General features: G+C 41.9%; 1 long non-coding RNA gene across 1 annotated transcript in view; it reads right to left on the bottom strand.

The window, feature by feature from the left end:
- Nucleotides 1-249: 249 nt before the first annotated feature.
- LOC308240987 overlaps nt 250-18668 on the bottom strand; it is a 338058-nt gene continuing 319639 nt past the window's right edge. Inside the window, exons 2-3 of the long non-coding RNA XR_013959848.1 lie at nt 1229-1280; nt 250-880 (exon numbers count right to left, since the gene is read on the bottom strand). This is a non-coding gene — a long non-coding RNA (uncharacterized lncRNA). The remainder of the gene's footprint in view (nt 881-1228; nt 1281-18668) is intronic.

The raw sequence follows: 18668 nt of genomic DNA, 5'->3' as shown, positions 1-18668 counted from the left end.
GGCACTGGCCCTGCTCTCACCTGCTGCTGGCACTGGCCCCAATCACTCTATGCCGTCAGCAGGGCCAATGCAGTCAGCATGAGGGAACGGTGATGGCGGGAGTGGGGCTGCCAGCAGACAGGGGACAGGGGGCTGTGGCAGAAGGGGCTGGGCCAGGGTGTGGAGGATGGGCCGAGAACCATCCCTGTGCCCACCCTAGCCTTGCAGCCCACAGTTTCTTTTTATTTTTTTTAATTTATTTATTTTTTTAATTGTTTGAAGTATTACAAATAGTAGTACATATGTCTCTTTTTTCCCCCCATTGACCTCCCCCACCCTCCCCTTCCCCCCAGTACATGCCTTTACCTGCCCCCCCCCAGTGTCTTTTATCCATTGGTTATGCTTATATGCATGCATACAAGTCCTTCAGTTGATCTCTTACAGCACCCCACAACCCGCCCAAAACATCCTCTGCCTTCCCTCTGTAGTTTAACAGTCTGTTCAATGCTTCTTTGCTTTTGTATCTATTTTTTCCCCTTTTCTTTCCTTTAAAAAATCTTGCCTCTGCAGACTAGAAATAAACATATAATAACAAAAAATGTTTGAGTCCCAATTTCAATGTCCAACAGTTCTGAGTCCCCGTTTCAATGTCAAACAGTTCCTTATGTGTACATGTCAGCAATGATATCTGGATGGTGGGCACATGGTGGCAATGCAGGTCCAACCCTCTCTGATTTGGTCCTAGGCAAGCTGCTGGGTCGCACAGCTTCTGATTGCTAGCGTGGCAAGGCGTCGTCAGCGTCTCCCATCTCTGGACTGTTTCTCCTCTTGTCTTCGTGGTTGGAGCAGACCTGTCAATTCCTCTCTGTTGCAGAAATCCACATGGTCTTGGAGTTGTTTTCTGAAAATATACAAACATATTCTCGACCAAAAGTTAATAAAGGAATCTTTTCTATATAATTGATTTGGGATCCTTTTTATTTTTGCCCAAAAGATTTTCCTTTGTCTTATTTAGACACCATGTGTGTTTTTCATGGTTGTCTTGCTGTTAGCATTAAATAGACACTTTTCGAAAGAACACAGTTTCTTTCAAGATGCACGGATTTGTGCACTGGGCCCATAGTTATTTATAATAGTCAGTATCTGGAAACAGCCCAAGTGCCCATTAGTAGAGATGAGTGGATTAGAAAGCTGTGGTACATTTACATGATGGAATACTATGCAGCCCCCAAAAAGAAGGAAATCTTACCTTTTACCATAGCTGGGATAGACATGTAAATATTGTGCTAAGTGAAATAAGCCTGTAAGAGAAAGACAAAAAAAATATGATTTCACTTGTATATGGAATCTAATGAACAAAAGCATCTAATAAACAAAACAGAAACAGAATAGATACATAACACAAACATCAGAATGGTGATTGCCAGAATGAAAGGGGGGTGGGAGCGGTAGAAGAAGACAACAGGTGGATAAATGGTGGCAGAAAGAGACTTTAATTTGGGTGGTGAGCACACGAGTCAGTATACAAATAATGTGTTTTTTGAGTTGTACACTTGAAACCTATGTGATTTTATTGACCAATGTCACCCTAATAAAGTCAATTAAAAAATCAGTCGTGTTACTAAAATATGTGAAATAACTGACTAATTTTTTTCTGCCTAATAAAATGCTTATGATTTCTATGACTTTTCTATTTACTTTTTTGTCCTATGTCTCTGCTTTCAGTCCACAAAATAAGCAACTTTTTTTAAATAAATCTTTATTCAGATTATTACAATTGTTTCTCCTTTTTCCCCCCATAGCTCCCCTCCACCCAGTTCCCACCCCACCTTCTGCCCTTACCTCCCCCCCACTGTCCTCATACATAGGTGTATGATTTTTGTCCAGTCTCTTCATGAACCCCCCATACCCCTTTCCCCCTGAGAATTATCAGTCCACTCCCTTTCTATGCCCCTGATTCTATTATATTCACCAGATTATTCTGTTCCTCAGGTTTTTAATTCACTTGATTTTTAGGTTCACTTGTTGATAGATATGTATTTGTTGTTCATAATTTTTCTCTTTACTTTTTTCTTCTTCCTCTTCTTTAAGAATACCTTTCAGCATTTCATATAATACTGGTTTGGTGGTGATGAACTCCTTCAGCTTTTTCTTATCTGTGAAGCTCTTTATCTGCCCTTCAATTCTGAATGATAGCTTTGCTGGGTAGAGTAATCTTGGTTGTAGGTTCTTCCTATTCATCACATTGAAAATTTCTTGCCACTCCTGTCTGGCCTGCATACTTTCTGTTGATAAATCAGCTGACAGTCGTATGGGTGCTCCCTTGTAGGTAACTAACTGTTTTTCTCTTGCTGCTTTTAATATTCTCTCTTTGTCTTTTGCTCTTGGCATTTTAGTTATGATGTGTCTTGGTGTGGTCCTCTTTGGATTCCTTTTGTTTGGGGTTCTGTGCGCTTCCTGGACTTGTAAGTCTATTTCTTTCACCAGGTGGGGCAAATTTTCTGTCATTATTTCTTCAAATAGGTTTTCAGTATCTTGCTCTCTCTCTTCTTCTGGCACCCCCATAATTCTGATGTTGGTATGCTTGAAGTTGTCCCAGAGTCTTCTTACACTATCTTCAACTTTTTGGATTTTTTTTTTTTTTGCTTTTTGCTTTTTCGGTTGAGTGTTTTTTGCTTCTTTGTATTTCAATTCTTTGACTTGATTTTTGTGTTCCTCTAGTCTGTTTTTGGGTCTCTGTATAATATTTTTTATTTCAGTCATTGTATGTTTAATTTCTAGTTGGTCCTTTTTCATATCTTCGAGGGTCTCGTTATATTTTTCGGCCTTTTCTAGGATATTCTTAAAAAGCCTTATAACCGTGGTTTTGAATTCTATATCCAGTCGTTTGTTTTCCTCCATGTCTTTCGTTTGTGATCTGATTCTTTAACACCGCATTTTCAGTGCTTCCCTGAGTTGTTAAGGTAGATTTGTGTGCTAGGTTTCCAATATGGCCCAGTGGGTCTGCCTCCCCAGTTAACCTGAGGTGGACACTCTTGGTGCACCTCTTTGTGGACTGTGTGTACAGCCTTGTTGTAATTAAGTCTTGATTGTTGTTGGTATCACTGGTAAGAATTGACCTCCAGGCCAGTTGGCTGTAAGGATCAGCTGTGTCTATGCTGGGAGAAGTTCGGTGCTGGAGACAGCCTTATAGGATTAGACTTGCAAAATTGCAATAGCCTCTGTGCTCAGCTTGGATGGGGTGGAGTCTCAGTCTTGGCTTCCCGTCAGCCTTGCCCTTGCGCGCACATGCGCGCCTTCAGACCTCTGCCTTCCCCGGCTCCCGAGTCTCCGCCCGAGAGTCCAGACTCCCCCCACAAGAGCGTGGGTCCCCAGGGGCTCGCCTGGAACTGGGTCCAGTGCAGTCAGAACTGGGGTTCAGTGCGGTCGGGGGCTTCCTTCCCCCTTCCGCCAGAGAAAGTCAGCCAGGCTCTCAGCCGCCCTTCCTCTCTGCGCGCACAAAGACCCTTTGCCGTACCTCCAATTCTCTGTGAGCTTTTCTCTTTCTTTCTAGTTGTAGAATTTTCACTGAGCCAGCTTTCCTGTGGTTCTGGATGGTGTCCGTTCTGTCTTTTAGTTGTAGTTTTGAAATTGTTGTGCGAGGCAGCAGTTTAGGTGCTTACCTATGCCACCATCTTGGTTTCTCCTCATAAGCAACTTTTTATAAAAGTAAAATCTGTATAGTAAAATGTATGCTTATTACATAAATATTTAGAAAAAGGATAATATAATTTCTATAAGGAAGATGCATTTCATATTCTACACTAGATTTAGTAAAATATGGAACAAAGAAAAAATTATATAGTTTTTATACTTTATTTTGTTTTCCCACCAAAGATTCCATTTTGAATTTTTGCTATTTAACCGTGTGACCCCAAAATTTGATATAATTCAAAGTTTCACAACTTTTACACTATTGAGACTGTGCTTTATAATCTTTTTTTGTCTTAGGATCTGCTATTTTCCCCAAAAGTTCCTCAAATTTCAGAAGGAAATAAAAGATAGAAAAGTTACTGGTAAGTTTATGTAAGAGTATGACAGGGAGGCAGGTTAAACATCCTGTACATTGTGGAATGTTTAGTAACATCCTAGAACCCTTCACCTGATGCTAATAGCATCTGCGCTCCTCAGAAACCACCATCGTCCCCCATACATATCAATTGTAAGAAATGAAAATGTCTCCAAATATTGACAAATGTCCAATGAGGGGCAACACCAACCCTGATTGAGAATCACTGATGTAAATCTTTGTCAAAGATAGAAAAGCAACAAATATTTATTGTGTGTCTATTGCAAAGCTGTGAATTATAAGCTATCAAATTGTGGAAATACAGAATTTGCTTTTAAGGAAGTTACAATGTACTTGAAGGTACAAAATTTACTTGTATGATTATCTAAAGAACAGAAGGTTACAAATATAAAGTCAAAACTACACATTGCCGAAACCGGTTTGGCTCAGTGGATAGAGCGTCAGCCTGTGGACTAAAGGGTCCCGGGTTCGATTCTGGTCAAGGGCATGTACCTTGGTTGCGGGCACATCCCCAGTGGGAGGTGTGCAGGAGGCGGCTGATCGATGTTTCTCTCTCATTAATGTTTCTGGCTCTCTATCCCTCTCCCTTCCTCTCTGTGAAATATCAATAAAATATATTAAAAAAAAACTACACAAATTAGAGGCCCAGTGCACGAAATCCGTGCATGGGAGGGTCCCCTCAGCCCAGCCTGCAACCTCTTCAATTGGGGACCCCTTAGGGGATGTCCGACTGCCAGTTTAGGCCTGATTCTGAGGATCAGGCCTAAACCGGCAGTCGGACATCCCTCTCACAATCTGGGACCACTGGCTCCCAACTGCTCACCTGCCTGCCTGCCTAATCACCCCTAACTGCCCCACCCCTGCCAGCCTGATCACCCCTAACAGCCTCTGCCTGCTGGGCTGATTGCCCCTAAGTGGCCCCCCTCCCAGACTAGTTGCCCCCAACTGCTCCCCTGCCAGCCTGATCACACCTTACTGACCCCCTGCTGGCCTGGTCACACTCAAATACCCCCCTGCTGGCCTGGTTGCCCCACACAGCCTGCAGTTCGGTCACTTGGTCAACCCTCACTAACCACTGTGTCAGACTTGGCACCCCATGCAGCCTGCTGTTTGGTCATCTGTCCGGTTGTTTAGGCCGTGATGGCCCCTGGCTTTTTATAATACATATAAAACCCTTGGGTCATAACGACCAGTAATGACGGAGGCTCGATCAACTGGAAGTCAGTCCTGCAGTCAGCACTGGCTTGCCGTGGAAACCCAGCACTGACTGCTTCCGCTTCAGGCATGGTGCCCCAGCACTGACTGCTGAGGGGACTGCAAATCAGGCCCAGAGAGAGGCCTGAAGAGAGAAGCAGGGACTGATCTGTTGCCTCTGAGGCAGCTTTTGATCAGCACTTGCCTCTCTCTTTCTCTCTCAGTCTGGCCAGCAGCCATGCCTCCATTTCTCTCCAGGCCGCAACTGGGGCTGCTGATCAGCCCCGCCTTTCTGATCAAGCCCCATTGATAGGCTCAGAGACACTGACTGTCATAGGAACTGACCAATCAGAACCAAATGTGGGTGCTGTGAATAACCAATGGCTGCCTAGGAGGCAGAGCTCTGACACTGACTGGCATAGAAATCGACCAATGAGAACCAAATCTGGGTGCTGTGGGGAGCCAATGGCTGCCTAGGAGGTGGAGCTTTGATGATGACTGGCATAGAAACTGACTAATCAGAACCAAATTGACCAGCAGAGGAGGGCAGTTGGGGGTGAGATCAGGCCTGCAGGGGAGGGCCATTGGGGGCGAGATCAGGCCAGTAGGGGACGAATATTGGGGGTGAAATCAGGCTAGCAGGGGAGAGCAGTTAGGGGCTATTTGGCAGGCAGGCAGAGGCAGTTAGGGGTGATCAGGCAGGCAGGCAGGTGAGCAGTTAGGAGCCAGTGGTCCCAGATTGCGAGAAGATGTCCCTCAAGGGGTAAGGGGTCCCCAATTGGAGAGGGTGCAGGCTGGGCTGAGGAAAACCCTGCTCTGTGCAAAAGTTTCTTGCACCAGGCCTCTAGTATATATATATATGTCTCTCTCTCTCTCTCTCTCTCTCTCTCTCTCTCTCTATATATATATATATATATATATATATATATATATATATATATATGTAGTAATGTAATATAGATATATACCTATCTAGGTAGATATAGATATAGATATGTAGTTGTCCAAGGCATTATTGAGACAATTCCAATTCAGTAAGACCAAAAGTGAGAAGACACATAATGGAAGAACCAAAGAAGGCTTTATGAAATAGTAAAATTTCAGTTGCACCTTCGACGGAAATTCAATTGAATCTTGGGTTTGGAGAAAAAACACTGAATAAAAATCATTTTGTCCATTTTTGCAGAGGCACTGGTAATGTTATTTGGGAAATAAAGATTGTAATTTTTTTTCTTTTTTATTTATTAAGGTATTACATATGTGTCCTTATCCCCCCCATTGCCCCTTCAAACCGCCCTGCAATCATACCCTACCCCCTGGTGTCTGGGTCTATTGGTTATGCTTATATGCATGCATACAAGTCCTTTGGTTGATCTCTCCCCCTTTACCCCCACTTTCCTCTACCCTCCCTCTGAGGTTTGACAGTATGATTGATGCTTCTCTTACTCTGGATCTGTTTTTGTTCATCAGTTTATGTTGTTTGTTATATTCCACAAATGAGTGATATCATGTGATATTTATCTTTCTCTGACTGACTTATTTCTCTTAGCATAATGCTCTCCAGGTCCATGCTGTTGCAAATGATAAAAGTTCCTTCCTTTTTACAACACCACTAGAGGCCCGGTACATGAAATTCTCAAATGGAGGGGTGTCCCTCAGCCCGGCCTGCACCTTCTCCAATCCAAGACCACTGGCTCCTAACCACTCACCTGCCTGCCTGCCTAATGCCCCCGACTGCTTTTTCCTGCCAGCCTGGTCTCCCCCAATGGCCCTCCCCTGCCAGCCTGGTCACCCCCACTACCCTCTCCTGCAGGCCTGATCACCCCCAACTGCCCTCCCCTGCAGGCCAGTTTGCCCCCAACTGACCTCCCCTATTGGCCTGGTCGCCCCCAACTGCCCTCCCCTGCCAGCCTGATTGCCCCTAACTGCCTTTGCCTTGGCCCCCACCACCATGTCCACAATAAAGTCGGACATCCGGAAGATGGCCGGTCAACCCAGTCTAATTGGCATATTACCCTTTTATTATTATAGATATATTATATAAGATAGGCTTGCTTAAATGGGGGGAAAAGCCTTTTTTAGCAGAAGGAGATGCTCTTGGCAGACCAAAATACATAACCCTGATATCTGGACTGATAGCCAGCCATATTCACTATACTGCCAAACCAGTTATTAAAGAATTGAACCACTTTCTTACACCTTACACCAAACAGCTGTTGCCCTAAAAACTACTCCTCAGCCCCGCCCCCTTATGTTCTGCCTTCGCAGTTCACCCAGATTAGGTTCTGATTGGTCAGTTTCTATGCCAGTCAGTGTCAAAATCTCTGCCTCTTAGGCAACCATTGGCTCCTCTGGGAAATCCAGAAAGGCCCCACCTTCACATCAGCACCAGCCCTTCAGTCAGACCCCCAGTCCGCTACCGTGTGTATCTCTGGCCACTCTGAGAAGCAGCACCTCAGGTCTGACTGGTGGCAATTTTGAATTCTCATCCTTGACCTAACCTATTTACAGTGTGAGCTCTGTGAAGGAAAGCATTTGTCTTGTTCATTCTTAGTTCACTCATAGACTGTGTCTATGCATCTTATGCTAGCACCGCATGATGACCGGTTGAATGGTTGTTTCATTTGTCATGGTCACTGCCTTTTTATATATATAGACTAGAGCCCTGGTGCATAAAATTTGTGCACTGGGGGGTGTCCCTCAGCCCAGCCTGCACCCTCTCCAATCTGGGACCCCTCGGGGGATGTTCGGGACTGCTGGATCCTAACCACTCGCCTGCCTGCCAGCCTGATCACCCCATAACCACACCCTTACTGGCCTGATTTACACTTAACTGCTCCCCTGCCAGCTGGATTGCCCCCAACTGCCCTCTCCTGCTGGCTGGATTGCCCCCAACTGCCCTCCCCTGCTGGCCTGATGGCCCCCAACTGCCCTTCCCTGCCAGCCTCGTCACCCCTAACTGCCCTCCCTTGCCAGTCTGGTTGCCCCCAATTGCCCTCCACTGCTGGTCATTTTGTGATGGTCTTCTTGTGGTGGCCATCTTATGGTGTTCATCTTGTGGCAGCTATCTTGTGACAATGTGGGGGCAGCCATCTTTGGACAATGTGGGGGCGGTCATCTTGTGGTGACCATCTTGTGACTACGTGGGTTGGCCATCTTGTGATGACATGGGGGTGGTCATCTTGTGACAACGTGGGGGCAGCCATCTTGTGGCAGCCATCTTGTGGTGGCCATCTTGTGATGATGTGAGGGCCACATAGGCTTTTATTAGTATAGATAGTATTCAATTGTGTAGAAATACAACAGTTTTTTAATCCACTCATCCGCTGATGGGCACTTAGGCTGCTTCCAAATCTTAGCTATGGTAAATTGTGCTGCTATGAACATAGGGGTGCATATATCCTTTCTGATTTATGGTTCTAGTTTTTGGGGATACTTTTCTAGAAGTGAGATCACTGGGTCAAATGGGAGTTCCATTTTTAGTTTTTTGAGAAAACTCCATACTGTTTTCCATAGTGGCTGCACCAGTCTGCATTCCCACTAGCAGTGCACAAGGGTTCCTTTTTCTCTGCAAGGATTGTAAATTTTTAAAATGAAGAAAAGATTCTTCACTTTCCATTTTAAAAAAAAACATTACGCTTTAATTATATTGGGAACTAAAACTATTTTTCTATAATTACTAACATTCATTTATATTTCAAATTTTAATCATACAATTTTCAGAATCTAAAGATGTATTTTGTATTTTGCACATTTTAAGCTGTAGAGTTTTGAGTTTAGCATAAAGCAAGCTAAAAGATCAATATTTTGGACAGTCTTCAAAATACAACCTTGTGCAAATAGATTTTTAATATATTCTGAGATTAATTTTATAATTTATAAACTAGCTTGGAAACACAGATTAAACAATAGGCCATATAGTCACCATTTCCATTCCAGAATAATTCTATATTAACCCTTGAGCAAAGATGAGCAACTGTTTGTTCAAAAAGAAATTTATTTGACTGATCCACTTCTTTTGCTTTTTCAGGCCCTGACTGATATTCTGTTTGAATTTTTATTGCAATCTTTTCAACCTTTGGCAAGGGATTGTGCTGACTTCTCTGATTTAAATGTTTGCAATAAGCTTTTAAGCTGTTCATTTAAATCGGACTAAAAAGAATGTAGGTGATTTCAGGAAGGTATTTCTATTTTTAAGCCAATTCTATTCAGTCTTCATAAAAATAGGATTATGCTCATGTGGCTGCATATACATAGGCTGTAGAAGTGTTTGTAGTTTATCTAGTACAAGAATGTCACTGAAAACCTCTAATGCAATCTGACAGAGGTAACTGAGTATCTTTTTTATACAAGGAAAACAAATAAACATTAACTTTAATTATATGTAAAATTCAATAATGAAAAAATAGACTTGAAACTTTTTACTATTTAAGGTTAACATAAGCACTAAGAATAACTGGATTGTGATTGTATTTCATATTTTAAAACTCCGTACTCACAAATATCTTTATTAAGATACTAGTGACCCAGTGCACAAAATTTGTGCACATTAAAAGGGAATTAGAGGAAATCCTATCTAATAAAGAGGGAATATGCAAATTGACCTTCATGCCATCACAAAGATGTCAGTGCCCATAGCCACAAGATGGTGGCACCCAGTCCCCTCAGAACCCCTGGAGTCCCCGAGTCCTTTCAGCCCTGCCACTGAGAGTGGACAGCCGGGCGTGGGGGCTTCGTCGCTGTGGTGGCAATGAAGCCCCCAGGCCTGGCAGACAGAGAGTGGACAGTGGGGCGTGGTGACTTTGTTCATGCAGCAGCAGTAAAGAAGCCCCTATCCCGGCTGACAGAGTGGACAGCAGTGCATGGTGGCTTTGTTCATGCAGCAGTGGTGGCGAAGCCCCCAGGCCCAGGAGACAGAAGGCAGACAGTGGGGTGTGTCGGCTTTGTTCACATGGCGGCAGTGAAGGCCCCAGGCCCTGCAGACAGAGAGTGAAGAGTGGGGCCTGGTGGTTTTGTTGCCGTGGTGGCAGTGAAGCAGCCAGGCCCCACAGAGAGCACAGAACCATGGGAGTGGGCCTAAGCCATCAGTAGGACATCCCCTGATGGCTCCTGGATTGGAGAGGGAGCAGGTCAGGCTGAGGGACCTCCCTGTGCACAAATTTCATGCACCGGGCCTCTAGTATTTTAATATTGCTATTTGCCCTTTCTCTATAATAGAAGTGTCAGAGATAAAAGGAAATTAGTAAAATGTATATGAAAATCTTCCTCCTTTCAGAGTCTGGGGTGTGCCACAGAAACCAGAGTCAAGTCCCTGCCCACCCACTTGCGCCTCATAATCACGCAAGACCCAGACCCGACTGGCCCCACCCCCATTGGGTTAGATCCAGACCCAGCCAGCCCCACCCCCTTCAAGCCCCACTGGGTGGGGATTGCAGCCTCAGGTCGCCTATCCTGAAGCCAGGGTGGAGGGTGTGCCTTGAGGTCCCCCGTCAAGCCCCATGGGAGCGGGGTGCAGCCTGAGTTCTCCCATCATGCCCTGCATGGTAGGGAGCTTAGCCTCAGATCCCTCATTTTGGTGTCGGGGCAGGGGGTGCGCCCTAAGGTCCCCTGTCAAGCCCTACTGGGCGGGGGCCATGACCTGAGGTCCCCCAGCAAGTCCTGCTGGGTGGGGGGCATGGCTTGAGGTCCTCCATCAATCTCTGCTGGGTGGGGAACGCAGATTGAGGCCTCCTGTCAAACCCCACTGAGCAGGGGGCATGGCCTGAGGTTCCCTGTCAAGCCCCACCAGGTGGGAGGCACAGCCTCAGGTCCTCTGCCTTGGCCTAGTGCCACACAGCCTCAGGCCTCTATTGTGGGTGCAGCCATTTTGTGTTTTGGGATTCCCCACCTCTGCTGTGAGTGCAGCCATCTTGTGTTACAGAATCCCTGCCTCCGCTGTGGGCACAGCCATCTTGTTACAGAGTGATGGTCCATTTGCATATTCCTTCTTTATTAGACAGGGTAGGTTTCTTTAGTGCTTATCTTTCTACCTATGTTATAACTACATAGATTATTTAAAAACTGGATATTGATTAAATAGTAATTAAACAGAAGATACTATGTAAAAATTATTCCCTGAGTCCATGATAGACATAAGCTTTGAGAATCTAATTGGTTATCAGGATGTACTTGCCATCTTTTCTTTTTCAGTTATTTCTTCTTTATTTTATTTAGAGCATTACTCAGGTCCTGTGTAAGTTAATATAAGTTTTAAAATTCACCATGTTCCTTTCCAGAAGTAAATGTTCAATCCTAGAGATTCATGAAAAAAAATACACATAAATAATAATAAAATAGTAATCTTGAAATGCTCATTTTTAGCCTTTATTATTCTAGAAAACCACAAGTTTATTTTCAGACACTCTCTTTATCAGCCTCCTGTGGACAGCTCATAGTCTATAACAGATACCCAAATAGCAACATGAAGGATAGAGACTATTGAGAGAAAGAAAAATAGGCGAGAATTTATAGCCCAAAATAATTTAAAAGTATAAATAGGAAGGCTATTGTATGGCATTTCATTTCACTTGGTTTATATCTTTAACTAACATATTTGGCAACTACTCATTTTATATAAATAACTAATGTTTGTTAATTCCACAAAGATTACACCAACCAAGAAATATTTTAAGTCACGGTCTTAGTAATTTTCTTCTTGAACATTTTCAGATGAAAAGTGAATGTTTCACTAATATTATTTTAAATGGAAATAACAGGACAGAAGGGTTAAAAATAAATCAGCTAAGCAGAGATTACAAAGTGATCCAATACTTCCAGAGAGACTGAAAAATGATAGAAAATCAGTTAAAGCATTATTATTTCCTTAGAACTTATTTGCAGTTTTATTTTATTGCATTCACATGAACATATATAGTATAATGTCCTTCCATTTTTTTATGCTCATCTTTTCATAGGACAGGGGGAAAACTGCAGGAAAACAGTAGACCAATGGTTCTCAACAGGTGGATTTTTTTCCTCCAGAAGACATTCAGAGACACCTTTGTTTATCACAAGCAAGGAAGAAGGCTCTAACTGGTGGGTAGGGGCCAAGGATGCTGCTCAACATCCTATAATTGGACAATCTTGGAAAACAAAGAATGATCTGGCCCAATGGTGTCAACGTTGGAAGACTGAAAAAATACTAACAAAAGTAAAAACAAAACAAAAAAAGAATCCTCAATTGAGGTTTTCTTTCATATTGTTTACCTCCTTCCTGGAGGAGGATAGATAAAACCCATAATAAAATAACGATCATTATTATCATCATGATTTAATTGATGCCTCCCATTTCCCTCTAAAGTAATATTTCAAAGTTCCAAGGCTGTTCTTGTGGATATTAACTTTTGAAGTGTTGGCATTTCCTTTTGGTATATAAATCATATATACTAGTCTGGCCTAGTTCTCTATTCTCAGGATCAGACATTTATAAAAGCAATATCATCATGGATCAATCCTGTGAGGACAATATGCACTTTTAAAATGGGAGAGGAAAGACGGGGAGAATCAATGAGCCACAGTCTCTATCTCTAGAAATTGCCTAGTAAGCTAGGTTTACAGAGATGTTCCCAAAGGAAGTGAATAATGAAGGTGGGGATGTTGTAGAAAATTCTAAACTCATTTTCCATCCTGGGGTTTAGATAAAATTTGTTTCCCTTTATTTAAAAATGAAAACACAATAATCTCTATTCCAGCACTTCCCAAAACATATTTCTAACAATAGCTCCTCAAGAAAAGGATTAGATGGTCAAATAATATTAGCCAACATACAAACTTTCTACTGTCATCCTTAGAAATTATCAATACAGATTATGTAGCAAAAATTTGAGAAATGCTACAATAAAAGTCTTATTTTAGAGTTTTGATTAACCTAATTTTTTTTCTCAAATTTTACCAGAGGAATTGATTGTCATTAGTTTTGCTATCCTCATTGCACCTGTTAATGTAGAATGAAAACATGCCCTTTCATCCTATCTTAAAGAGCATATGAGCTTATAACCAACTGAAGACTACCTGGAGAGAACCCTGATAACCAAGAATGGAAAGTGGAGACCACATAGAGACTGATAGGAAGGGCAGTGGTGCAAAAGGGTTGTATGAGCTCCCACAGACAGCAGTTGAAATTACAGAGGGATATCTCAGCTGTGGGAGGTTGACACTGAGAACACTTGGGTCTAAACCCCAAGCTGGACCCCGCCCCCCCCCGCAGCAGAAAGCACCAGAACTGAGAAAGGTGCCCATATAACAGCTGTCTATGAAGAGTAGCAGGTTTGCTGTCTGCCAGGGGAAGATGGCAAGAAATACAGGCACACTCTTAAAGGGCCAATGCACAAAATTCTGTGTGCAGCCACTCACCTTGTGCTCCTGCAGAGGGAGAGCAGAGTGAACTGGAGCTGTGTGAGCAGAAGCTAGGGTTTGGGGCTATGGGGTTAGAGCTCAGAAGGCATAAAACCCAGTTTCCTGTGCTGAGTCATTTCCTCATGCAAAGGAAGACATCATTCTCAGGCAGACATTTGCTATCCAGGCACTTTTGCCTGGGGGGAAGACAGCTGACCCACCCTACTGGAAAACACTTTGCCCCATCATGTGGAATTTCTGTGGCCCATTAAGAGACTGAGAATAAAAATTAGCCTACAGGCAAAAGTAATTGCCTCACCCTGTTGGAAAAACTCTCCCCACTCCTGTGGACATTGCCTGAGGGCTACTCAAGACAGAATCCCATCAGTCTACAGGCAGAAGAGGTCCATGAAAGCTTTGAGTCTTTCCTGGATCTAATTAGTCAGAAAAAGTTTTTGACAGTGTCCTGCACTAGAGATTGAGAGGCATAGTAGATCTACTTAATACATAGTCACAAATAAAAGCAGGCAAACAAAATGAGGAGTAAAAAAATAAAAATAAAATGAATGAACAAGAGAATTCTCCAGAAGAAGAGACAAATGAAATGAAGATAAGAAATTTACCTGATATAGAGTTCAGAATAATGATGATATACATGCTCAACACATGAAAAAAATATAGTAACTAGCAGAAAGGAACAGTTGAAAATAAAGAATGCTACAGAACAAATAAAGAATATATTCGAAGGAATACACAGCAAATTAGGGGAAGCTGGGGATCAAATCAGTGAATTAGAAGACAGGGTAGAAAAATTACTTGAACAGAGACCAAAAGGAAAAAACAATTGAAAAACAGGAAGACTGCTTGTGGGAGCTGTGAGACAACATGAAACATAAAAAATATGCACATAGTAGGTGTGCCAGAAGAGACAGAAAGAGAGAGAGGGATAGGAAACATGTTTGAAGAAATAATGACAGAAAACTTCCCTAACCTGGTGAAGGAAAAAGTAACACAAGTTCAGGAGGCACAGAGAGTCCCAAGCAAGAAGAACCCAAACAGGCCCACATCCAGACACATCATAATTAAAATGCCAAAAATTAACAACTAAGAGATAATCTTAAAGGCAGCAAGAGAAAGGCAAACTGTTACCTACAAAGGAGCTTTCATAAAGTTGACACCTGATTTCTCATCAGAAACTCTGCAGGCCAGAAGGGAATGGCATTAAGTATTCAAGATAATGGAAAGCAAGGATCTGAAATCAAGACTATTATACCCAGCAAGGATATCATTCAAAATAAATGGTGAAATAAAGAGCTTCCCAGACAATAAAAGGCTAAAGGAGTTCATCACCACCAATCCAGCATTAAGAGAAATGCTAAAGGGACTGCTGTAATGAGAAGAAATTGAGAGATAAACCTAGGCATACAGAACTAAAATGGCAATAAATAAGTACCTATCAATAATAACTTTAAATGTAAATGGATTAAATGCTCCAGTCAAAAGACATAGGGTAGTTGAATGGATACAAAAACTTGACCCAACTATATGTTGTCTACAAGAGACCCACCTCAGAACAAAAGACTCACACAGGATGAGAGTGAAAGAATGGAAAAAAATTTCCATGCAAATGGAAAAGAAAAAACAGCTGGGGTAGCAATACTCATGTCTGACAAAATAGACTTCAAAATGAAAGCTATCAGAAGAGACAAAAAGGTCACTACATAATAACTAAAGGGATCAATCCAACAAGAGGATATAACCTTGGTAAACATATATGCAGGCAATGCATATAGGTAAAATTAAATTTGGGACATCCTATATAATAAAGAGGTAATATGCAAATTGACCCTCATGCCCTCACAAGATGGCTGCCTATGACCAGGCCGGCAGGGGGGTTAGCGAGGGATGACCAAACGACTGAACAAGGAGGCTGCATGGGGTGACCAGGCCATCAGCAGGGGGCAGTTAGGGGTGACTAAGCCAGCAGGAGGGTCAGTTAGGGGTGACCAGGCAGGCCAGCAGGCAGGTGAGCAGTTAGAAGCCAGCGGTCCAGGATTGTGAGAGGGATGTCCCAGATTGGAGAGGGTGCAGGCTGGGCTGAGGGCCCACCCCCCATGCATGAATTTCATGCATGAGTCCTCTAGTTAACATATAATTTTATACTTTAAATCCACATTAATAAAACTTAAATGTTATTTTAAGGCCTAATGCTTTATTCTTTTGAAATGTCTAAGAAAACTTCTTAAATAATTTAGAACAATGTGAGGCAAGGAGAAAAATGAGGTGAATAAGCAGAAGCAAGTTTACAAAGAATCATGAGTGGATTTTTATTCTAAGTACAAAAGGAGGGCTATATGGCTCAGTTGGTAGGAGCAATGTCCCGTACACCAAAAGTTTGCGGGTTTGATACCTGGTCAGGACACATACCTGCTTTGAATTCCATCCCCATCAAGGTGGGAACAGGAGGCAACTGATTGATGTCTCTCTCTCTCTCTTTTTCTCTCTCTCTCTCTCTCTCAAAAAAGCAATAAAGCATATACTCGCTGAGGGTAAAAAAATAAATGAGTACAGAAGGAGGCCATAGAATGTTTTCTTATTTTTTAAGTTATGTTTATTGAGATAAAACTGACTATATACATATACATATATATAAATAATTTGGGTAGAAGTTCACCACAGACTCTATAATACACAATTAATTTTCAGAGTTAAATGAAGGCACTCAATGCATTCTATGAAATTGGGGGGAGAGACAAAGAAAGAGTAAAAGAAAAACCCAATTTCATAGAATGCTCTGCTTCCTTAAAAAATATATATTATCTTATATTTTATTTTTTTATTAAGGTATTATATGTGTACATATCTTACCATTGCCCCCCCCCACTCCCATACATGCCCTCACCCCCCAATGTTTTGCATCCGTTGGTTACTCTTATATGCATGCATACAAGTCCTTCAGTTGATCTCTTATTTCCCCCACCTCTCCCTAACCTTACCGCTGTAATTAGACACTCTGTTTGATGCTTTACTGCCTCTGTATCTATCTTTTTGTTCATCAGTTTATACTGTTTTTCATTATCTCCAAATGAGTGAGATCATGTGGTATTTTTCTTTCATTGACTGGCTTATTTCACTTAGCATAATGTTCTCTAATTCCATCCAGGCGCCTACAAATGGTAATAATTCCTTCTTTTTTATGGCAGCATAGTATTCCATTGTGCAGATGTACCATAGTTTTCTAATCCACTCATCTGCTGATGGGCACTAGGCTGTTTCCAAATCTTAGCTATTGTAAATTGTGCTGCTATGAACATAGGGGTGCATATATCCTATCTGATTGGTGTTTCTAGTTTCTTAGGATATATTCCTAGAAGTGGGATCACTGGGTCAAATGGAAGTTCCATTTTTAATTTTTTGAGGAAACTTCATACTGTTCTCCACAGTGGCTGCACCAGTCTGCATTCCCACCAGCAGTGCATGAGGGTTCCTTTTTCTCCGCATCCTCGCCAACACTTGTCTTTTGTTGATTTGTTGATGATAGCCCTTCTGACAGGTGTGAGATGGTATCGCATTGTCATTTTGATTTGCATCTCTCGGATAATTAGTGACTTTGAGCATGTTTTCATGTGTCTCTTGGCCTTCCTTCTGTCTTCTTTTGAAAAGATTCTATTTAGGTCCATTGCCCATTTTTTTTTTTATTGGATCATTTATCTTCCTTTATTAAGTTGTATAAGCTGCCTGTAGATGTTGGAAATTAAACCTTTATCAGTGATAACATTTGCAAATACGTTCTCCCATACAGTGGGGTTTCTTGTTGTTTTGTTGATGGTTTCTTTTGCTGTGAAAAAGCTTTTTATTTTGATGTAGTCCCATTTGTTTATTTTCTCTTTGGCTTCCATTGCCCTAGGGGCAGTATCAGTGAAGAAGTTCTGTCAGCATATGTCTGAGATTTTGCTGCCTGTGGATTCCTCTAGTATTTTTATGGTTTCCCTATTTATATTTAAGTCCTGTATCAATTTTGAGTTTATTTTTGTGCATGGTGTAAGTTGGTGATCTAGTTTCATTTTTTTGCATGTATCTGTCCAATTTTCCCAACACCATTTATTGAAGAAACTGTCTTGATTCCATTGTATGTTCATGCCTTTTTTGTCAAATATTAATTGTGCATAGTGGTTTGGGTCGATATCTGGATTCTCTATTCTATTCCATTGGTCTATATGTCTGTTCTTGTGCCAGTACCAGGCTGTTTTGAGAACAGTGGCTTTGTAATAGCTTGAAATCTGGTATTGAGATCCCTCCTACTTTATTCTTCTTTCTCAGGATTGCTGTGGCTATTCGGGGTCTTTATTTTATTCCAGATGAGTTTTTGGAGAGTTCTTTCTTAGTCTGTGAAATATGCCATTGGTATTTTAATGGGGAGTGCATTGAATCTATAGATTGCTTTGGGTAGTATGGACATTTTAAAGATGTTGATTCTCCCAATCCATGAACATGGTATGTTCTTCCATCTGTTTACATCTCCCTCTATCTCTTCCTTCAGTGTCCTATAGGTCTTTTACCTCCTTGGTTAGGTTTATTCCTAATTATGTTAATTTTTTGGTGCTATGGTAAATGGGATTGCTTTTTTAGTCTCTCTTTCTGTAAGTTCACTATTGGTGTATAGAAATGCCATATATTTCTTGGCGTTATTTTTGTATCCTGTTACCTTGCCGAATTCATTTATTAAGTCTGTTAGTTTTTTGATGGAGTCTTTCCGGTTTTTTATGTACAATATCATGTCATCTGCAAATAAGGACAGCTTTACTTCTTCTTTTCCAATTTGGATGCCTTTTATTTCTTCTTCTTGTCTAATTGCAATGGCTAATACTTCCAGTACTATGATGAACAGGAGTGGTGAGAGTGGGCATCCCTGTCTTGTTCCTGTTCTTAGGGGAAATGGTTTTAGATTTTTGCCCATTGAGTATGATGTTAGCTGTGGGTTTATCATATATAGCTTTTATTATTTTGAGGTATGATCCTTGTATTACCTCCGTGTTGAGAGTTTTTATTAAGA

This window comes from Plecotus auritus (assembly GCF_963455305.1).
Source record: "Plecotus auritus genome assembly, chromosome: 2".
NCBI lineage: Eukaryota > Metazoa > Chordata > Mammalia > Chiroptera > Vespertilionidae > Plecotus > Plecotus auritus.
This window is presented reverse-complemented; position numbering and strand designations above follow the sequence as displayed.